At 41.3% G+C, this 16,040-nt stretch overlaps 1 protein-coding gene and 1 long non-coding RNA gene across 3 annotated transcripts in view; one reads left to right on the top strand and one right to left on the bottom strand.

The window, feature by feature from the left end:
• FBN1 (fibrillin 1) overlaps positions 1-1,610 on the bottom strand; it is a 233,403-nt gene extending 231,793 nt beyond the window's left edge. The window contains exon 1 of one of the 2 annotated variants that reach the window (XR_012494755.1): positions 628-1,610. The gene's annotated coding sequence lies outside the window, so the exon portion shown is untranslated. The remainder of the gene's footprint in view (positions 1-627) is intronic. The other variant, XM_019730687.2, reaches the window with a different exon arrangement.
• LOC141570589 (uncharacterized) lies at positions 8-14,095 on the top strand. Its single transcript, XR_012494756.1, has 2 exons — positions 8-117; positions 12,905-14,095. It is a non-coding gene; the product is annotated as an uncharacterized LOC141570589 (long non-coding RNA).
• The last annotated feature ends 1,945 nt before the right edge of the window (positions 14,096-16,040 follow it).

Below are 16,040 nucleotides of genomic sequence, written 5' to 3'. Positions count from 1 at the left end.
GCAACAGACAAATCGCCGAGGCGAGGGAGACATTCAGGGCATCGGGATGCTGAAGCTTTGCGGTCCCCATTGCCGAGCCAGCCCGTGCGCCGCCTGCGTGTGGCGCAGTTACTGTGGGTAAGTGAAGACCGTTTGGTCCACAGCTGGCTGAAAAGCCCAGGCCCCCGGCGGCAGCGGCTCCAGCCAACCCCACGGCCTCCCGGACGCTGCCTGCAAAGCGCGCCGCAAAGTACCCATGTCTGCAGCGGTCCTAAGCCCCGGGGCAAGCTCCCTGGGTTTATTTTTTAAAGGCACAAATTGCGCGCGATGCGCGCTCTGAACACCCCAGTTCCCTAGCCTGTCCCCTCAGCCAAGCCGCGGGGCTGGAAGCCCGCCGCGCCGTCCCCGGCCGGCTCCGGGAGCTGCCACCGCCCCCCGAGCATCTGACGCGGAGCCCTGCACCGGGAGCCCCAGGCCAGGAAGCTGTCAGGCAGGGGAGGGCCAGCGCCAGCTGTGGACGTTCCGGGACAGCCCCTCACCCCCGTCCCTGCCCCTGCCCTCAGCGCGGCGCAAACGCAAAAGCCTTCGTGGCTGGAGCTCCAGCCCCGGTGGCCGCCCGACCCCTGTCGGGACCCCGGCTGCACCCACTGGAAAAGCGGCGGCTCCGCTCCCGAGGCGGCGGTGGCTATCCCTTGGTCCCGGCCGCGGCAGCCACTGCCCCGCTCCGCCCGCAGTTGTTCCAGCTGTGGCTGCCTGTCCGTCCGTGGCACCCACAGTCTCTGCCGCGGCTCCCGCGCCCCCTCCTTCCCCACCTCTTCAAGTATCGTCTGAGCAGCGGTTTCTCGCGAGAGAAATACTTTTTTTAAAAAAAGAAAGAAAAAGAAAATGACACCCCCTCCTACATCCCCCTCATCACCACCCCACCCCTCGGCCCCATCCATCCTCCCTTTCCACTCCCCTTTGCCAGCCACCGCCTCGGCGCAGGGGCCTCCCTCGCTCGCAGGATTAGCGCAGTGGTAGGAAGCAGAGGTGGTCGGGTCCTGCCTGGCCTGGGAGTGTTCGTTTTGGGGTGAGGAGTTGGAGGAATGCGAAGAAGTGAAGTAGCGGTTTAGCCAGATCTGCGACTGGGAGAGCAAGACCCAAGATTAGCCTCTCCGGTGATCTGTGAAGCCCGGGAAGTGCGGAAAGCTGTGCCACCTGCACCAAGAACGCGCGCAGGAGACGGCGGCCCTGGAGGCCCCGGCGCGACAGGAGACGGGTCCTCGCTGCCCGCGCCTCCTCATTGCGCCTCTCTCGCCCGGCACGGAGCGGAGGCCGGAGGAGGGGAGGTTGGGGCTGGGAGCGTCGCGGGCCAGGGCCGCGGCAAAGGCTGATGTGCGGGCGGGGGAAGGGACTCCGCCGCTGCCGCTTGCTGCCAGGGCATCGAGAGCCCACTCCAGACGCAGCTCTTCTGAGGCTCGGTTCAAGCCACTCAGGTTGGATTCAGGATGCACCAAGAGTCTGAGTACGATTCCGACCCAGAGGCCTGTGTATATTGGAACCTGGGGTTTGAGATGGGGCCAGTGAAGGGTCCTCTTGCCCAGCCCACAGCCAAGACTGAGCTTCTTCTCCTAGACGACCCTATTTCACCTCCTCCAAGAGCGAGACACACACACACACACACACACACACACACACACACACACACACACACCTGCCAGCCAGGACAAGCAAAGCACAGTGACTTGGGCGAATATAGTATTTATGGCATTCTTATATTGATAAGGCTGGGTGTTGCCTGCACCCGATAATGGTTTAGGAGAGCAGGAAATCTCACTCTGGGCCCTGGCCGTTGGAACTGGAGACCCCCAGAAAATCCCCGTGTATCAGCCACCAACTGTCAAGCTACACAAACAAATCCAGTTGAAGGGGGGTTTCCTTATTTGCAATTGTTTGTGCCCAAATAAGAGGATATAGGGCCTTAGGCAATTATTTAACTTCTTTGCAATTGCAAGATGGGAATAACAATGTTTACCACACAGGGTTATTTATAATGGTGATGATGAGCTTGCTGAACTGTTATGACCGGGGAACTTGAAGAAGAAAACAATGAAATTGTCAAAACTATGAGCCCATTAAAAATCATAGTTCTATGAGTATGTGGTCTAGTTTAAGGTCCCACCTGTGCAAATTCTCTTAGCAGATTCATAAGTTGGAGCCTTATCACATACCCTTGGTAGAGTAAAGGTGATCGTTCATTCAAGAACTTATTTACTGAGTACTAGCTACATACCAATAGGTGCGTGTTTGATCCATCCTTGGTGAGCAAGGCAGAAATGTTTCTCCCCAGGCAGGGAAACACAGACTTAAACAAATAATGACCCAGTTGTGAAATGCCAAGAGGAAGAAGTACTGGATGTTTGCTTAGAGGATATACAAACGGGGGGTACGGGGGACAGGGGCTTGACCTAGATTGAGGCTGATCAGGGAAGGCTTCCCTGAGGAAGTATTGTTTAACTTAATTCCAAGCACATGGCTAGACTCCACTTAGGTTAGCAATTCTTAAACCTGGGTGTACAGTAGAATGACCTGGGAGTTTAAAAAACAAACAAAAAAATCTGACCCCAGGACCCAACCAGTGGGTTTAAATAATCTGGAGTGGATCCTTGATTGCAGCATTTTTAAATCAGGCAAGGAGAGGTAAGGGGGTTTTTCAGATTAGGGAAAGGGTGTGAGCAGAGGGACCATGGCTCAGGAGAAGGCCTGTTGGAGATTCAGGAAGGTTTTGTCCTGTCCACCAGTTTTATGGACTGTTCTGCACCTTCTGGGGAATCTGGAAGCTGCCTGCTTTCCCTACACTCCAGCAGCATATGAGACACTCTGTACTCTCTCTTAGACTCTTCCACTCAGTGACATGTTGGACAGCAGCAACTGAATGCAGGGCTTTTCTAAGGCTTGTGCCCGTGAAGCAAAGAGCACACCCAGGTACCTTGCAAATCCCTCATTCCAACATTTCTGGACATTTCTATGACCCTTAACTCAACCCTAAACTATCTTCCAGGGTTTCACCTCAATGGGAGAGATCTAGATTGAATGCTTGCTTCTGGCCTTTGCTCCCTTTTTCTCCTCTGGTTTCCTTGGCCCCCTCCTGTAGTGGAGGAAAGATTTTCTGCACCCTCTTTCATATGGAGTGGGAGCTCTAAGCCATATGCTCCCTTCTTTGGGCAATAAGTCTTATGATCGTTACCCATAATAATGGAAGATCCGCAGGGAAAGGGAAAAAAAAACCTGATTACTGAAAGGGAAATGCATTTTTAAATATGTAAGAAATATTCCCATTATCTACCATGTTTCCCCGAAAATAAGACCTAGCTGGACAACAGCTCTAATGCATCTTTTGGAGCAAAAATTAATATAAGACCCATTCTCGTTTTAATGTAATATAAAACTGGGTATAATGTAATGTAATATAATACTGGGTCTTATATTAATTTTTGCTCCAAATGATGCATTAGAGCTGATTGTCCAGCTAGGTCTTATTTTTGGAGAAACACGGTATGTGCCAAGCACTCTTAAGCACTGACAATTGGGATATTTATTGTATTGTTACAGTGAACTCATATTTCTGTAGTCATCGTACTTGTTCTCCCTTAGCTGGATCCTTAAGGATACGGTTGCATTCCATATTCAAGGAAGCTAGTACAGTGTCCTGAAAACTGTTACAAAAGATAACTAGTTCATTGGTTGTGGCTTGATCAGTTGGAATCGTCTGTTATTTTAGCTTCAGGACCACTCTCACCACTTTATATCTCCTGAATAAATATCTGTCAGCAAGCGTTCTCTGTCTACAAGCAAGAAAACTAACTCTGGACTATTTAAGTGAAAAAAAAAAAAATTATTACCAGGTTATGAGATGGCTCATTGAACCTGATTTGGGGATAAAATGTAGAATAGTGTAGTTCTGGTCAGAAGGAGTAGAAATAAATGGAGACTCTCTTCAGGGTGATACTACTTGGGTGAATCAATTCCAAACATTTCAGTCCTTCGTCCACTCCTCTTAGGGTTCAAATTCAAAGGCTAGGGTCCAATTGGCCTTGCTAGCTTAAAGAACCTGCCCACAATCCTGGATGATGGAGTATCTTGAGGATGGTCCCAACAAGAATACATGCTGTGGAAAAGGGATTACTCCATAAAGGATGACCAAAACCGTATTACCAAAAATTGGAAGCATGGTTGCTTGTCAGACACACACACACAAAAATGTCCAGATGTCCACGACATTACCTCAAGAACTTCTGAGGATGTTTAGAGTTTACTGAGATAAAGCATTTCTAAGGACATAAGAAGTATACTCTGAAATCAGATTCTAGGTCTTTCATTGAAAACTAAAGCATTACTTCAAGTAATGAGTTAACTAGACTCTCATGTAGCCCCAATTCCCTCCATTGATGGTAGCAAATAGATCATTCATGATACAATCAGCTGTTATATCATCAAATTAGCTTTGACTCTTAGTGAGTGTTGTAAAATTTTGCAGTTACAAAAACATAATGCATATATAACAGCTATCAGAAATCATACCTTCTTATATCAGAAAAATAGTACCTTCACATACATAATCTCATTTAATCCTCACCACAACTTTATGGTAGATTAAAAATATGGCCACAATATTTCCTATCATCTTCCATCAAGAAGTGGGTATTTCCTTCCCAAAAGCACTTTTTTTTTCAAGAAATAGAACAAAAAAATCATCAGATTTGTATGGAATCACAAAATACCCTGAATAGCCAAAGGAATCCTAAGAAAAATAATAAGGCTGGAGGTATTACACTCCCTGACTTCAATTTGTATGACAAAGCAACAATAATCAAAACAGCATGGTATTGGCACAAAAAGAGACACACAGACCAATGGAATAGAATTGAAAACCCAGAAATAAACCTATATACAAGGGTGCCAAACAAACGTATACACATTTTAAGAAAGGAAAAAAAACTGTGTTAAAATTATGCTGATGGTAACTATTTTGAGCACCTCTTATAATTGCAGAAGTCAAGCATGACTTTTGTTATTGACATATATTGAGTATTACAACTTTAATATAGTTTTTTCCTTTCTTAAAATGTGTATACATTTGTTTGGCACCCTCTGTTTATGGGCAGATAATTTTCGATGCAGGAGCCAAAAACATACAATGGAGAAAAGAAAGCCTTTTCAATTAAAGGTGCTGGGAGAATTGGAAAGCTATGTGCAAAAGATGAAACTAGACCGCCATATACCAAAATTATTTGTCACTATATACCAAAATTAATTCAAAATGAATCAAAGACCGAAACATAAGGCCTGAAACAATAAACTGCATAGAATAAAACATAGGTACTAAACTTAAGGACCTTGAGTTCAAAGAGGATTTTATGAATTTGAACTCAAAGGCAAAGGAAGTAAAAGCAAAAATAAATGAATGGAACTATATCAAACTAAAAACCTTCTGCACAGCAAAAGAAACCATCAACAAATAAAACAGGCATAACCTAGAAGAAATGGACAAGTCCTTAGAAACATATAGCCTTCCTAGGTTGAACCATGAAGAGTTGGAAAATCTAAACAGACTGATCACCAGTAACGAAATTGAATCAGTCATCCAAAACCTTCCCAAAAGCAAAAGTCCGGGACCAGATGGCTTCACTAGTGAATTCTACCAAACCTTCCAAGAGGATCTAACACCAATACTTCTCAAACTCTTCAAAAATATTGGAGAAGAGACAATACTCCCTAACTCATTTTATGAGGCCAACATTACCCTGATAACAAAACCTGGTAAGGACAACACGAAAAGAGAGAACTACACACCAATATCTCTGATGAATACAGATGCAAAAATCCTAAACAAAATTCGAGCAAATCGAATGCAACAATGCATTAAAAAGATTATTCATCACGACAAAATGGGGTTCATCTCAGGGGCACAAGGATGGTTCAACATCCGCAAATCCATCAATGTGATACATTACATAAACAAAATAAAGGACAAAAATCATATGATTGCATCAACTGATGCAGAAAAAGCATTTGACAAGATACAACATCCATTTATGATTAAAACACTTACTAAAATAGGTGTAGAAGGAAAATACCTTAACATAATAAAGGCCATATATGACAAGCCCTCAGTTAATCTCATAATTAATGGAGAAAAACTGAAGCCCTTTGCTCTATGTTCAGGAACATGACAGGGCTGTCCCCTATAACCTCTGCTTTTCAACATAGTGTTGGAAGTCCTCACCAGAGCAATCAGACAAAAGAAAGAAATAAAAGGCATCCAAATTGGGAATGAAGAAGTTAAATTGTCACTTTTTGCAGATGACATGATGCTATATATAGAAAACCCTAAAGACTCCACCAAAAAGCTATTAGAAACAATCAACAAATACAGTAAAGTTGCTGGCTACAAAATCAACGCACAAAAGTCCATTGCATTCCTATATATTAACAATGAAATCTCAGAAAAAGAAAATAAAAAACAGTTCCTTTTGCAATTGCAGCAAAAAGAATAAAATACCTAGGAATAAACTTAACCAAGGATGTGAGAGACCTATATGCTGAAAACTATAAGACATTTTTAAAAGAAATTGAAGAAGACACAAAGAAATGGAAAGACATTCCGTGCTCTTGGATTGGAAGAATCAACATAATTAAAATGGCCATATTACCCAAAGCAATATAAGATTTAATGCAATCCCCATTAAAATCCCAATGACATTTTTTTAAAAAAATAGAACAAAAAATCACCAGATTTGTTTGGAACCACAAAAGACCCTGAATAGCCAAAGCAATCTTAAGAAAAAAGGACAATTCTGGAGATATCACACTCCCTGGCTTTAGCTTCTACTACAGGGCTACAATAATCAAAACAGCATAGTATTGGCAGAAAAACAGACATGTAGACTAATGGAATAGAATTGAGAACTCAGAAATAAAACCACATAAATATGGACAGATAATTTTTGACAAAGAAACAAAAAACATACAATGGAGAAAAGACAGCCTCTTCAGTAAATAGTGCTGGGAGAATTGGAAAGCCACGTGCAAAAGAATGAAACTGGACTGCTATCTGTCCCCATGTATCAAAATTAATTCAAAATGGATCAAAGACTTAAGCATAAGACCTTAAACAATAAACTGCACAGAAGAAAACATAGGTACTAAACTTATGGACCTTGGGTTCAAAGAGCATTTTATGAATTTGACTCCAAAGGCAAGGGAAGTAAAAGCTAAAATAAACGAATGGGACTATATCAAACTTAAAAGCTTCTGCACAGCAAAAGAAACCATCAACAAAATAAAGAGGCAACCAACTGAATGGGAGAAGATTTTTGCAAACAGTGTCTCTGATAAGGGGCTAATATCCAAAATATACAAGGAACTCATGAAACTCAACAACATAAAAAATAAAATTAAATTTAAAAAAAAACCCAATTGAGAAATGGGCAGAGGCCCTGAAGAGACATTTCTCCAAAGACATACAAATGGCAAATAGACATATGAAAAAATGCTCAACATCACTAATCATCAGAGAAATGCAGATAAAACCACAATGATATATCACTTCACCCCAGTTAGAATGGCTATCATCAATAGTACAAATAGTAGCAAGTGTGGGAGAGGCGGTGGAGAAAAAGAAACCCTCATACACTGTTGGTGGGAATGCAGACTGGTGCAGCCGCTATGGAAGGCAGTCTGGAGATTCCTCAAAAAATTATGAATAGAATTACTGTATGAGCCAGCAATCCCTCTCCTGGGTATCTACCCAAAAAATCTGAAAAAACATTTACCCATAAGGACACGTGTGCTCCAATGTTCATTGCAGCTTTATTTACGGTGGCCAAGACATGGAAACAACCAAAATGTCCTTTGATAGATGAATGGATAAAGAAGTTGTGGTATATATACACAATGGAATACTATTCGGTGGTAAGAAAAGATGAAATAGGACCATTTGTGACAACATGGATGGATCTTGAGATTATAATGCTAAGTGAAATAAGCAGACAGAAAAAGTAGAGAACCATATGATTTCACTGACATGTGGTATATAAAACTGAAAACAACAAAAGGTCAAGACAAACAACTGAAAGAACAAAAACTCATAGACACAGACAATAGTTTAGTGGTTACCAGAGGATAAGGGGGGTGGGGGGTGGTAGATGAGGGTAAAGGGGATTAAATATATGGTGATGGAAGGAGAACTGACTCTGGGTGGTAAACACACAATGGGATTTATAGATGATGTAATACAGAACTGTACACCTGAAATCTATGTAACTTTACTAACAATTGTCACCCCCAATAAACTTCAATTAAAAAAAAACAAAAACAAAACAAGCAACCAACTAAATGGGAGAAGATATTTGCAAACAACACCTCTGATAGAAGCCAATATCCAAAATGTATAAAGTACTCATACAACTCAACAACAACAAAAAAGCAAACAATCCTATTAAAAAATGGGCAGAGGATCTAAATAGACATTTCTCCCAAAAAGACATACAAATGACCGATAGATATAGGAAAAAATGCTCAACTTCACTAGCTATTAAAGAAATGTAAATCAAAACCACAATGAGATATCACCTCACCCCAGTTAGAATGGCTATCATCAACAAGACAATAACAAGTGTTGGAGAGGCTGTGGAGAAAAAGGAACCCTCATACACTGCTGGTTGGAATGTAAATTTGTATAGCCGCTTGGAAAATAGTATGGAAGTTCCTCAAAAAATTAAAAATAGAATTACCATATGACCTAGCAATCCCTCTCCTGGGTATCTACCCCCAAAATCTGAAAACATTATCTGTAAAGATATATGTACCCCAATGTTCATTGCAGTGTTATTTATGGTGACCGAGACATGGAAATAACCAAAGTGTCCTTCGATCGATGATTGGATAAAGAAGATGTGGTATATATACACAATGGAATATTACTCGTTCATAAGAAAAGATGAAATACTCATTTGCAACAACATGATGGATCTTGAAATTATTATGCTAAGCAAAATAAGTCAGAGAGAAAAAGTCAAGAACCATATGACTTCACCCATATGTGGGATATAAAACTGAAAGCAACAAAGGAAAAAGACAAACAAAGAAATGAAAACTCATAGACACAGATAACAAGTTTAGTGGTTACCAGAGGGTAAGGAAGAAGGGGGGAAGGTAGAAGAGGGTAAAGGGGCTCAAATATATGGTATGGAAGGAGAACTCTGGATGGTGAGCACACAATGTGATATATAGATGATGTATTACAGAATTGTACACTTGAAACCTATGTAATTTTATAACCAATGTCACTCCAATAAATTTAATTTTTAAAAAAAGAACTGAAGATAGAACTAAGCTGTCTGATTTCTAGCGGAATACCTCTATGTATGGTCCCATTTCTTTTGTTTAGTTATTGTTTAGTTTGTTTAGTTATTGTTTAGTTTGTTTATTCATTTAGCCAGTTTCAATGGAAAGCCAGGCACTCTAAGCCAGACACTGTGTCAGAAGCTGAGGCTTCAACCTTGAGAGATGCCATTGTCCCCTGTAAGAATCACAAGGTTCTAGGGCATTGGAAGAGGGCCATACAGTGACAGCTACCTTTTATTGAGCCTTGGATTTACAGGCTCTGTGTTAAGTGAGAGATTAGTAATGTTCTTCCCATTTTACAGTTTTAGAGAGTTTCAGGTTTGGGGAAGAACAGTTTAGACAACCTACCGAATGGGAGAAGATATTCACAAATTATACATCTGATAAGGGGTTAATATCCAAAATATACAAGGAACTCCTACAATTTAATATCAAACAAAAAAAAAACCCCCAAACAACCCAATTAAAAAATGGGCAGAACACCTGAATAGATTTCTCCAAAGAGGATATTCAGATGACCTATAGACATATGAAAAGATGTTCAACATCATTAATCATCAGGGAAATGCAAATCAAAACCACAATGAGATAGCACCTCACACCTGTCAGAGTAGCTATCATCAATAAATCAACAAATAAGTGCCAGTGAGGATGTGGAAAAAAGGGAATCCTTGTACACTGTTGGTGGGATTGTAAATTAGTGCAATCACTATGGAAAACAGTATGAAAATTCCTTGAAAAAGTAAAAATAGAGCTGCCATACGACCCAACAATTCCACTTCTGGGTGTTATCCAAAGAAAACAAAAACACTGATTTGAAAAGATATGTTCATTGCAGCATTACAAATAATAGCCAAGATATGGAAGCACCCTAGATGTCTATCAGTAGATGAATGGATAAAGAAGATGTGGTGTATATATAGGCATATATATGTGTATGTGTATATATGTGTGTATATGTATGTATTATCTATAAACACACAATGGAATATTATTCAGCAATAAAAAAATGAAATCTGCCATTTGCAACAGCATGGATGGACCTAGAGGGTATTATGCTAAATGACATAAGTCAGAGAAAGACAAATACCGTATGATTTCACTTATATGTGTAATTAAAAAAAAGAAAAGTAGTTTAAAATGACATAAGTAGATATTTCTTTTAGAGAAAATTTGTACATGTTTTTGTCTGTATTTACACTTAAAATCCTAAGAAATTCCTACTTTGATGTAAAATTCTGGTTTTGTGAAGCGGACAGGTGAAAAAGAAAAAAAGGAAAAATTTATACAGGCAAAAGAAGAAGAATTTTTTTCATTTTCATCTTTTTCAGAAGCTTTACTTATCATAGAAATAGTTTAGCTACTTTAAAAAAGGTTCTTTAAAGTATTTTCCCATAATCCTACCACTCTAACACAACCGTTTGTATTTTTTCTGTTTCTCCCCTTGTCTTTGTCTATATAGTGCATCTTACGTACTGTAATCAAGGTGTATATACAGTTTTGTGTTCTTCTGAACAGGGAGGAGAATTTGCTAGCACTTCAGTGTTTAACCTTTGCATTTTGCAGATGGGGTCTCTGGGTGAGGTTTGCCTAGCCGTTCTGGCAGAAAGCATGTACAACTGTTAAATTATGTTATTGAAATAACTTTCATTACCTCAATCCCCCAAAGCAAACAGTTTCTCTCCACCCAAAACAAAAGATCTGGTTCCCAGACTTCATTTCATTTGTGTTTTCCATGAGTTCTGAGACCCACCCTAGTATTCCCCATCATTTTTTTCTACCAGACATAACAGATACCAGCCCAACAGCAGAGGGGAATAAAGAAAAGGCCTGGACAGCAAGAAAGGACGTAACATTGTATCCATCACAAATTAAAAACACATTCTCTCTCAGCTCCCTTCAGTAGTACTTACCAAAAACCACTCTGTGCTCCAGAATATGGTAGACCCTGCAGAAGCTACCAGAATCTGTCAGTATTGTGTCCTCCTGAAAGGAAGGGTTACACACTCTGAGGAAGGAGAAAGTGCATGTAGCAGGAGCCCACAAACTTTCTATGAAGTGACAAATAGTAAATATTTTAGGATTTGTGGGCCTAAAGGCAAAATAAAATAAAAAAACATTTCCATGAGTGTTTTATTGACAAAATAAAACTTTATTTATGGACATTGGATTTGAATTTCCTGTAATTTCCATATGTAACAAACATTATTCTTCTTTTGAGTTTTTCCAACAATTTAAAAATGTAATAACCAATCTTAGACTGCAGGCTGTATAAAAACGGGCAGTGGGGTCAAATTTGCCCCAGGGACTGTAGTTTGCCAACCCCTGATGAGTAAGACAAAGGCAAGCACAGAAAATGGCTGAAGATTAGTCTCCAAAATGGGTGGCACCGAGACAGGAGTCCAGAGAGGAGAGAGGTGGGATGGGCTGGTCCAGTTAGGAAAACTTAATGAAAGAAATGGAATTTGAGCAGAACCTTGAAGGGAGGGTAGGATTTGGCTGCATAAAACAGTCTGGGGAGAACATTCCAGGCGGAAGCGATGAGCATGAGGCAAAGGCACAGAGGGAGGAAATGTCATGGGCCAATGGACACATATGAGGTATTTCACCATCCTGCACTATGAGATACTTCTAGCTCTCCGAGGTTTCTGGGACACGCCCTGGGCTGGGTGTTTATGAAGGGGAGGGGTATTGTAGGCCTGTGGGACTAGGCCTTTAAATGACTAGGATTAATCATATTATATGAATATTTATAACACATCACCCACAACTTGTTGGAAACACTGAGATCCATCAGATATATACTTTAAAACCGATGGAGGATGAACTGAGAATTTTTATTTTTCTTCATGAGAAGACTTCCCAGGTTTTAATGAGTCACCTATTTTAAGGAATTTTTGTGGAGAATGAACTTTTTCTCAGAATCTTAATAATATTCAAATCATACCGGAAGATACCACATGCCCTAACCCAAATTTTTCATTTTTCTTTTTTTTACTTTTCCTAACCCATATTTTTCATGGCCAATCTGAAAGTCTTAATCAGGTTAGGTGTGATAAGTAGTTTTGGTACATCTTTTTCTACATGTTTTTGTTTTCACTTTCAATCTGAATTTTCCCTAAGTAATTAATGGGTACTAGTAATTAGTGGATACCTTAAACACTGTTCTTTCTGGCTAATAATCTCCTGCTTATAAACTGCTACTAACTCCCAGATTTGTATCTCTAGCTCACATATCTCCCCAGAGCTTCAAATGCAGATGTCCAAGTTCCTGCTGGGTGTCTCCTCCACCTAGTCCTGCCACGGTTGGCAGCCTCCAAGATGGTCCCCAATGATCAATGTCCCCACCTCTTAGAACTCACACCCTGGGGCAATCCCCTCCCCTTGCATATGGGCTGGACCTAATGACTCACTTCTAACAGGTAGAGTCTGGCATTGGTGGTGGGATATCACTTCTGATGTCACATTACAAAAAAACTAGATTTCCTTCTGCTTGCCCTTTCTTCTTCTCCTGCTTGCTCACACTGTTGGAAGCCAGCTGCCATGTTCTGAGCTGCCCTATGGAAAGGACCTGTGGCAATGAACTGAGAGAGGCCTCAGGCCGACAACCAGTGAGGATCTAACAGCCTTGCGTGAACTAAATTCCACTAACAACCACGTGGGTAATCTTGGAAGTCTTCAGCTGGGACTGCTGAAGCCAACACCTTGACAGTATCTGTGAGAGATGCTGAGCCCAAGGCACCTCACTGAACAATGCCCAATTGGTTACCCACCAACACTGTGAGGTAATAAATGTGTGGGGTTTGAAGCCACTCAATTTTGAGGGAATTTGTTCCACAAAAATACATGATTAATATATCAGCAAATTCCCTAAACCTGTTCCTTCCCCTACGTTCTCTATTTTGATTATTAGGACCACCATGCATCCACTCCCTATGCCAACAATAGGTTAGAGGTCTTGCATTTGCGTTTCTTACATCTACAAAAGCTCACATGCTTTTATATTTTTCAATCACAATCGACATGACTTAGTAAGCTTACAATTTGCCCCCTGTGAGTTCCATCTGGAAATCAAGCCATTTGTATAACATCACATGCTGCAGCTTGAACTTTCTCAACTTCTGCATGATTCGGCTAGCAACAATATTAATGACATCACCCTGGATATCTTTCCACAGATAATAAACCCCTGGGAAGTGTCCAAAGTGATAGAATGGGAGAAGGGAGTCTGGGAAACTAGAAAACTATGCCCATAGCTTAAAAATCAACCACATTTTATGTGGAATGGAACAAACATGGGATTAGAAGACAGAAGATGTGGGTCCTGGTCTAGGCTTTGCTACTAATTGGCTGTGTCCCTGGCAAGTCATTTCACTTCTTCAAAAGTCACTTTCCTCTTCAAGAAAATAAGGGGTTTAGATCTCAATGTACAGCAGAGCCATGGGTGTGTTACTTCAGGATGAACTAAGTAGCTTGTTAAACTTCAGATTCCTTTCCCTGACATGTACCCCATGCTGATTCAGTAGGTCTGAGATGGGACCTAGAAATCTGTATTTCTAAAGTGACAGGCTCCTTGAAGTTTTTCCAGGTATGGAAATACTGAACTAGATCCTCTCAAAGGATATTTAAATTCTAATACTGCAATTGCCAAGCAATTTCTATTATATGCCAATTCTACTTTGCATGTCTATTATAAAACATACAAAAATATAAAATGTTGAAGGATGAATTTGTGTGTGTGTATGCATATAATTGTGCGGGGTTTTTTGATTTTGTGTTTAATTTTATTCTCTTCCCCAATCCTAATGGATTTCCTTGCATAGTCTCTGGGACACAAGCACCTCACTGGGAGACCCACTGGAGGTCATGACAGGTCTATTGGAATTGGGGGAAGAGGGACACAAATGTCCAGGAATACCAAAAACAAGCAGGTTAGGAGCAGAGCTTCTCATATGCACAGCACTGCTTGGCACTGCATGGGAAACTGAGAAGGAAAAGATATTGTTCCAACAGAATTTACAGACGTGTGTGTGTGTGTGTGTGTGTGTGTGTGTGTGTGTACAGCATTAGCCCTTCTTGTCCCCACCTGAAAACCTATCGCAACACAATGTCACATTGTATTAATCTGTTCACTCTGCCACAACAAAATGCCACTGACTGGGTGGCTTAAACAACAGACATTTATTTCTCACAGTTCTGGAGGCTGGGAAGAGTCCAAGATAAAGTGCTGGCTGATTCAGTTCCTGGCAAGGGACATCTTCCTGGTTTGCAGACAGCGGTCTCCTCTGTTTCCTTACATAGCAGAGAGCCAGTCATCTCGCGCTCTTCCTCTTTTTGTAAAGCCGCAAATCACATCATGGGCACCCCACCCTCATGAACTCATCTAACTCTAATTACTTCCCAAGGACTACATCTCCAAATACCATCACATTGGGGGGTTAGGGCTTCAACACATGAATTTAGGGGGTGGGGGGCGCAAACATTCAGTCCATAGCACACAAAAAAAGAAACAAATCTGACTTAATGTGAAGACATCTGACACAAGCCTCAGTGAGAACAAAGTAAGTCTTTACTGAAGGCCTCTGGAGGAGGTGTAAAGGGAATTTGTGCCACATTGCACACCACAAGACTTCCTCTATTGTAGAAACTCTCTCTCAAGCCCTATTTTTTTCTCTCTCCAAATCTCACATCAACAACTTCACCTGCCCTCACTCTGGTTCTCTTTCTCTCCTCCCCTACACTCTCTTCTAGGATTCTTCAGCCTACCCTTCCAACCCACAAGCCCTTTGTTAGGCAGAGTTATTACCCCTTCTCTCAGCTCTCCCATGTGTTCCACAAAAGAAAAGAATCAGCCTGGGAGGCACTTTCTGTTGAAGGCTCATAGTTATGTCTAAAATAATAGTTTTAACCCTGCACTCGAAGAAAATGGAACTAGCAATATAAGGCAATACATACTTAAATACTAAGCAGACAGAGAATTGGATTTCTAGATGATTAGAGGGAAGAAAGAGATCTCTATGCCAGAGAGGTCATAGAGAAAAGAGGAGAAAAGCCAAGGGTTGAAAGCTTGGGAAAACCTTTTACACATGAGCAGTAGAGCCCTCCTCTCCTATTGGACAAGAAAGTCTTGTGCAAGGGAAGAACAAAGACAGGGAAGTATATAACCTGTTTAGAAGGTAGACAAAACCAGTGGGCTGTATAGAAGGAAAGAAGAGTAAGAGACAAGATTAGAAAGTGGGTTGGGGCCAGAACATTAACAACTATAGGAAAATAAACCTCATTAAAGAATTTAGAGCATGGAAGTGACATGATTTCTAATTTTTTAGAAAGTTAATTTTCTAAAAAGTTTATTCCATGCTGGAGGGAATAAAGAACCGAAATCCTTCAAGAAAAGAGATCAGGGGTGTCCGGATGGCTCAGTTGGTTAGAGTGTGAGCTCTGAACAACAGGGTACCAGTTTGAGTCCCATGTGGGCCACTGAGCTGCACGCTCCACAAATAGATTGAAGACATCGAGCTGCTGCTGAGCTGCGAGAGGGGCGGCTGGATGGCTCAACTGGTTAAGAGTGCAAGCTCTTAACAACAAGGTTACCAGTTTAATTCCCACATGGGATAGTGGGCTGTGCCCCCTGCAACTATGGTTGAAAATGGTGTCTGGATTTGGAGCTGAGCTGC

This window comes from Rhinolophus sinicus, linkage group LG03 (assembly GCF_036562045.2).
Source record: "Rhinolophus sinicus isolate RSC01 linkage group LG03, ASM3656204v1, whole genome shotgun sequence".
Classification (NCBI taxonomy): domain Eukaryota; kingdom Metazoa; phylum Chordata; class Mammalia; order Chiroptera; family Rhinolophidae; genus Rhinolophus; species Rhinolophus sinicus.
This window is presented reverse-complemented; position numbering and strand designations above follow the sequence as displayed.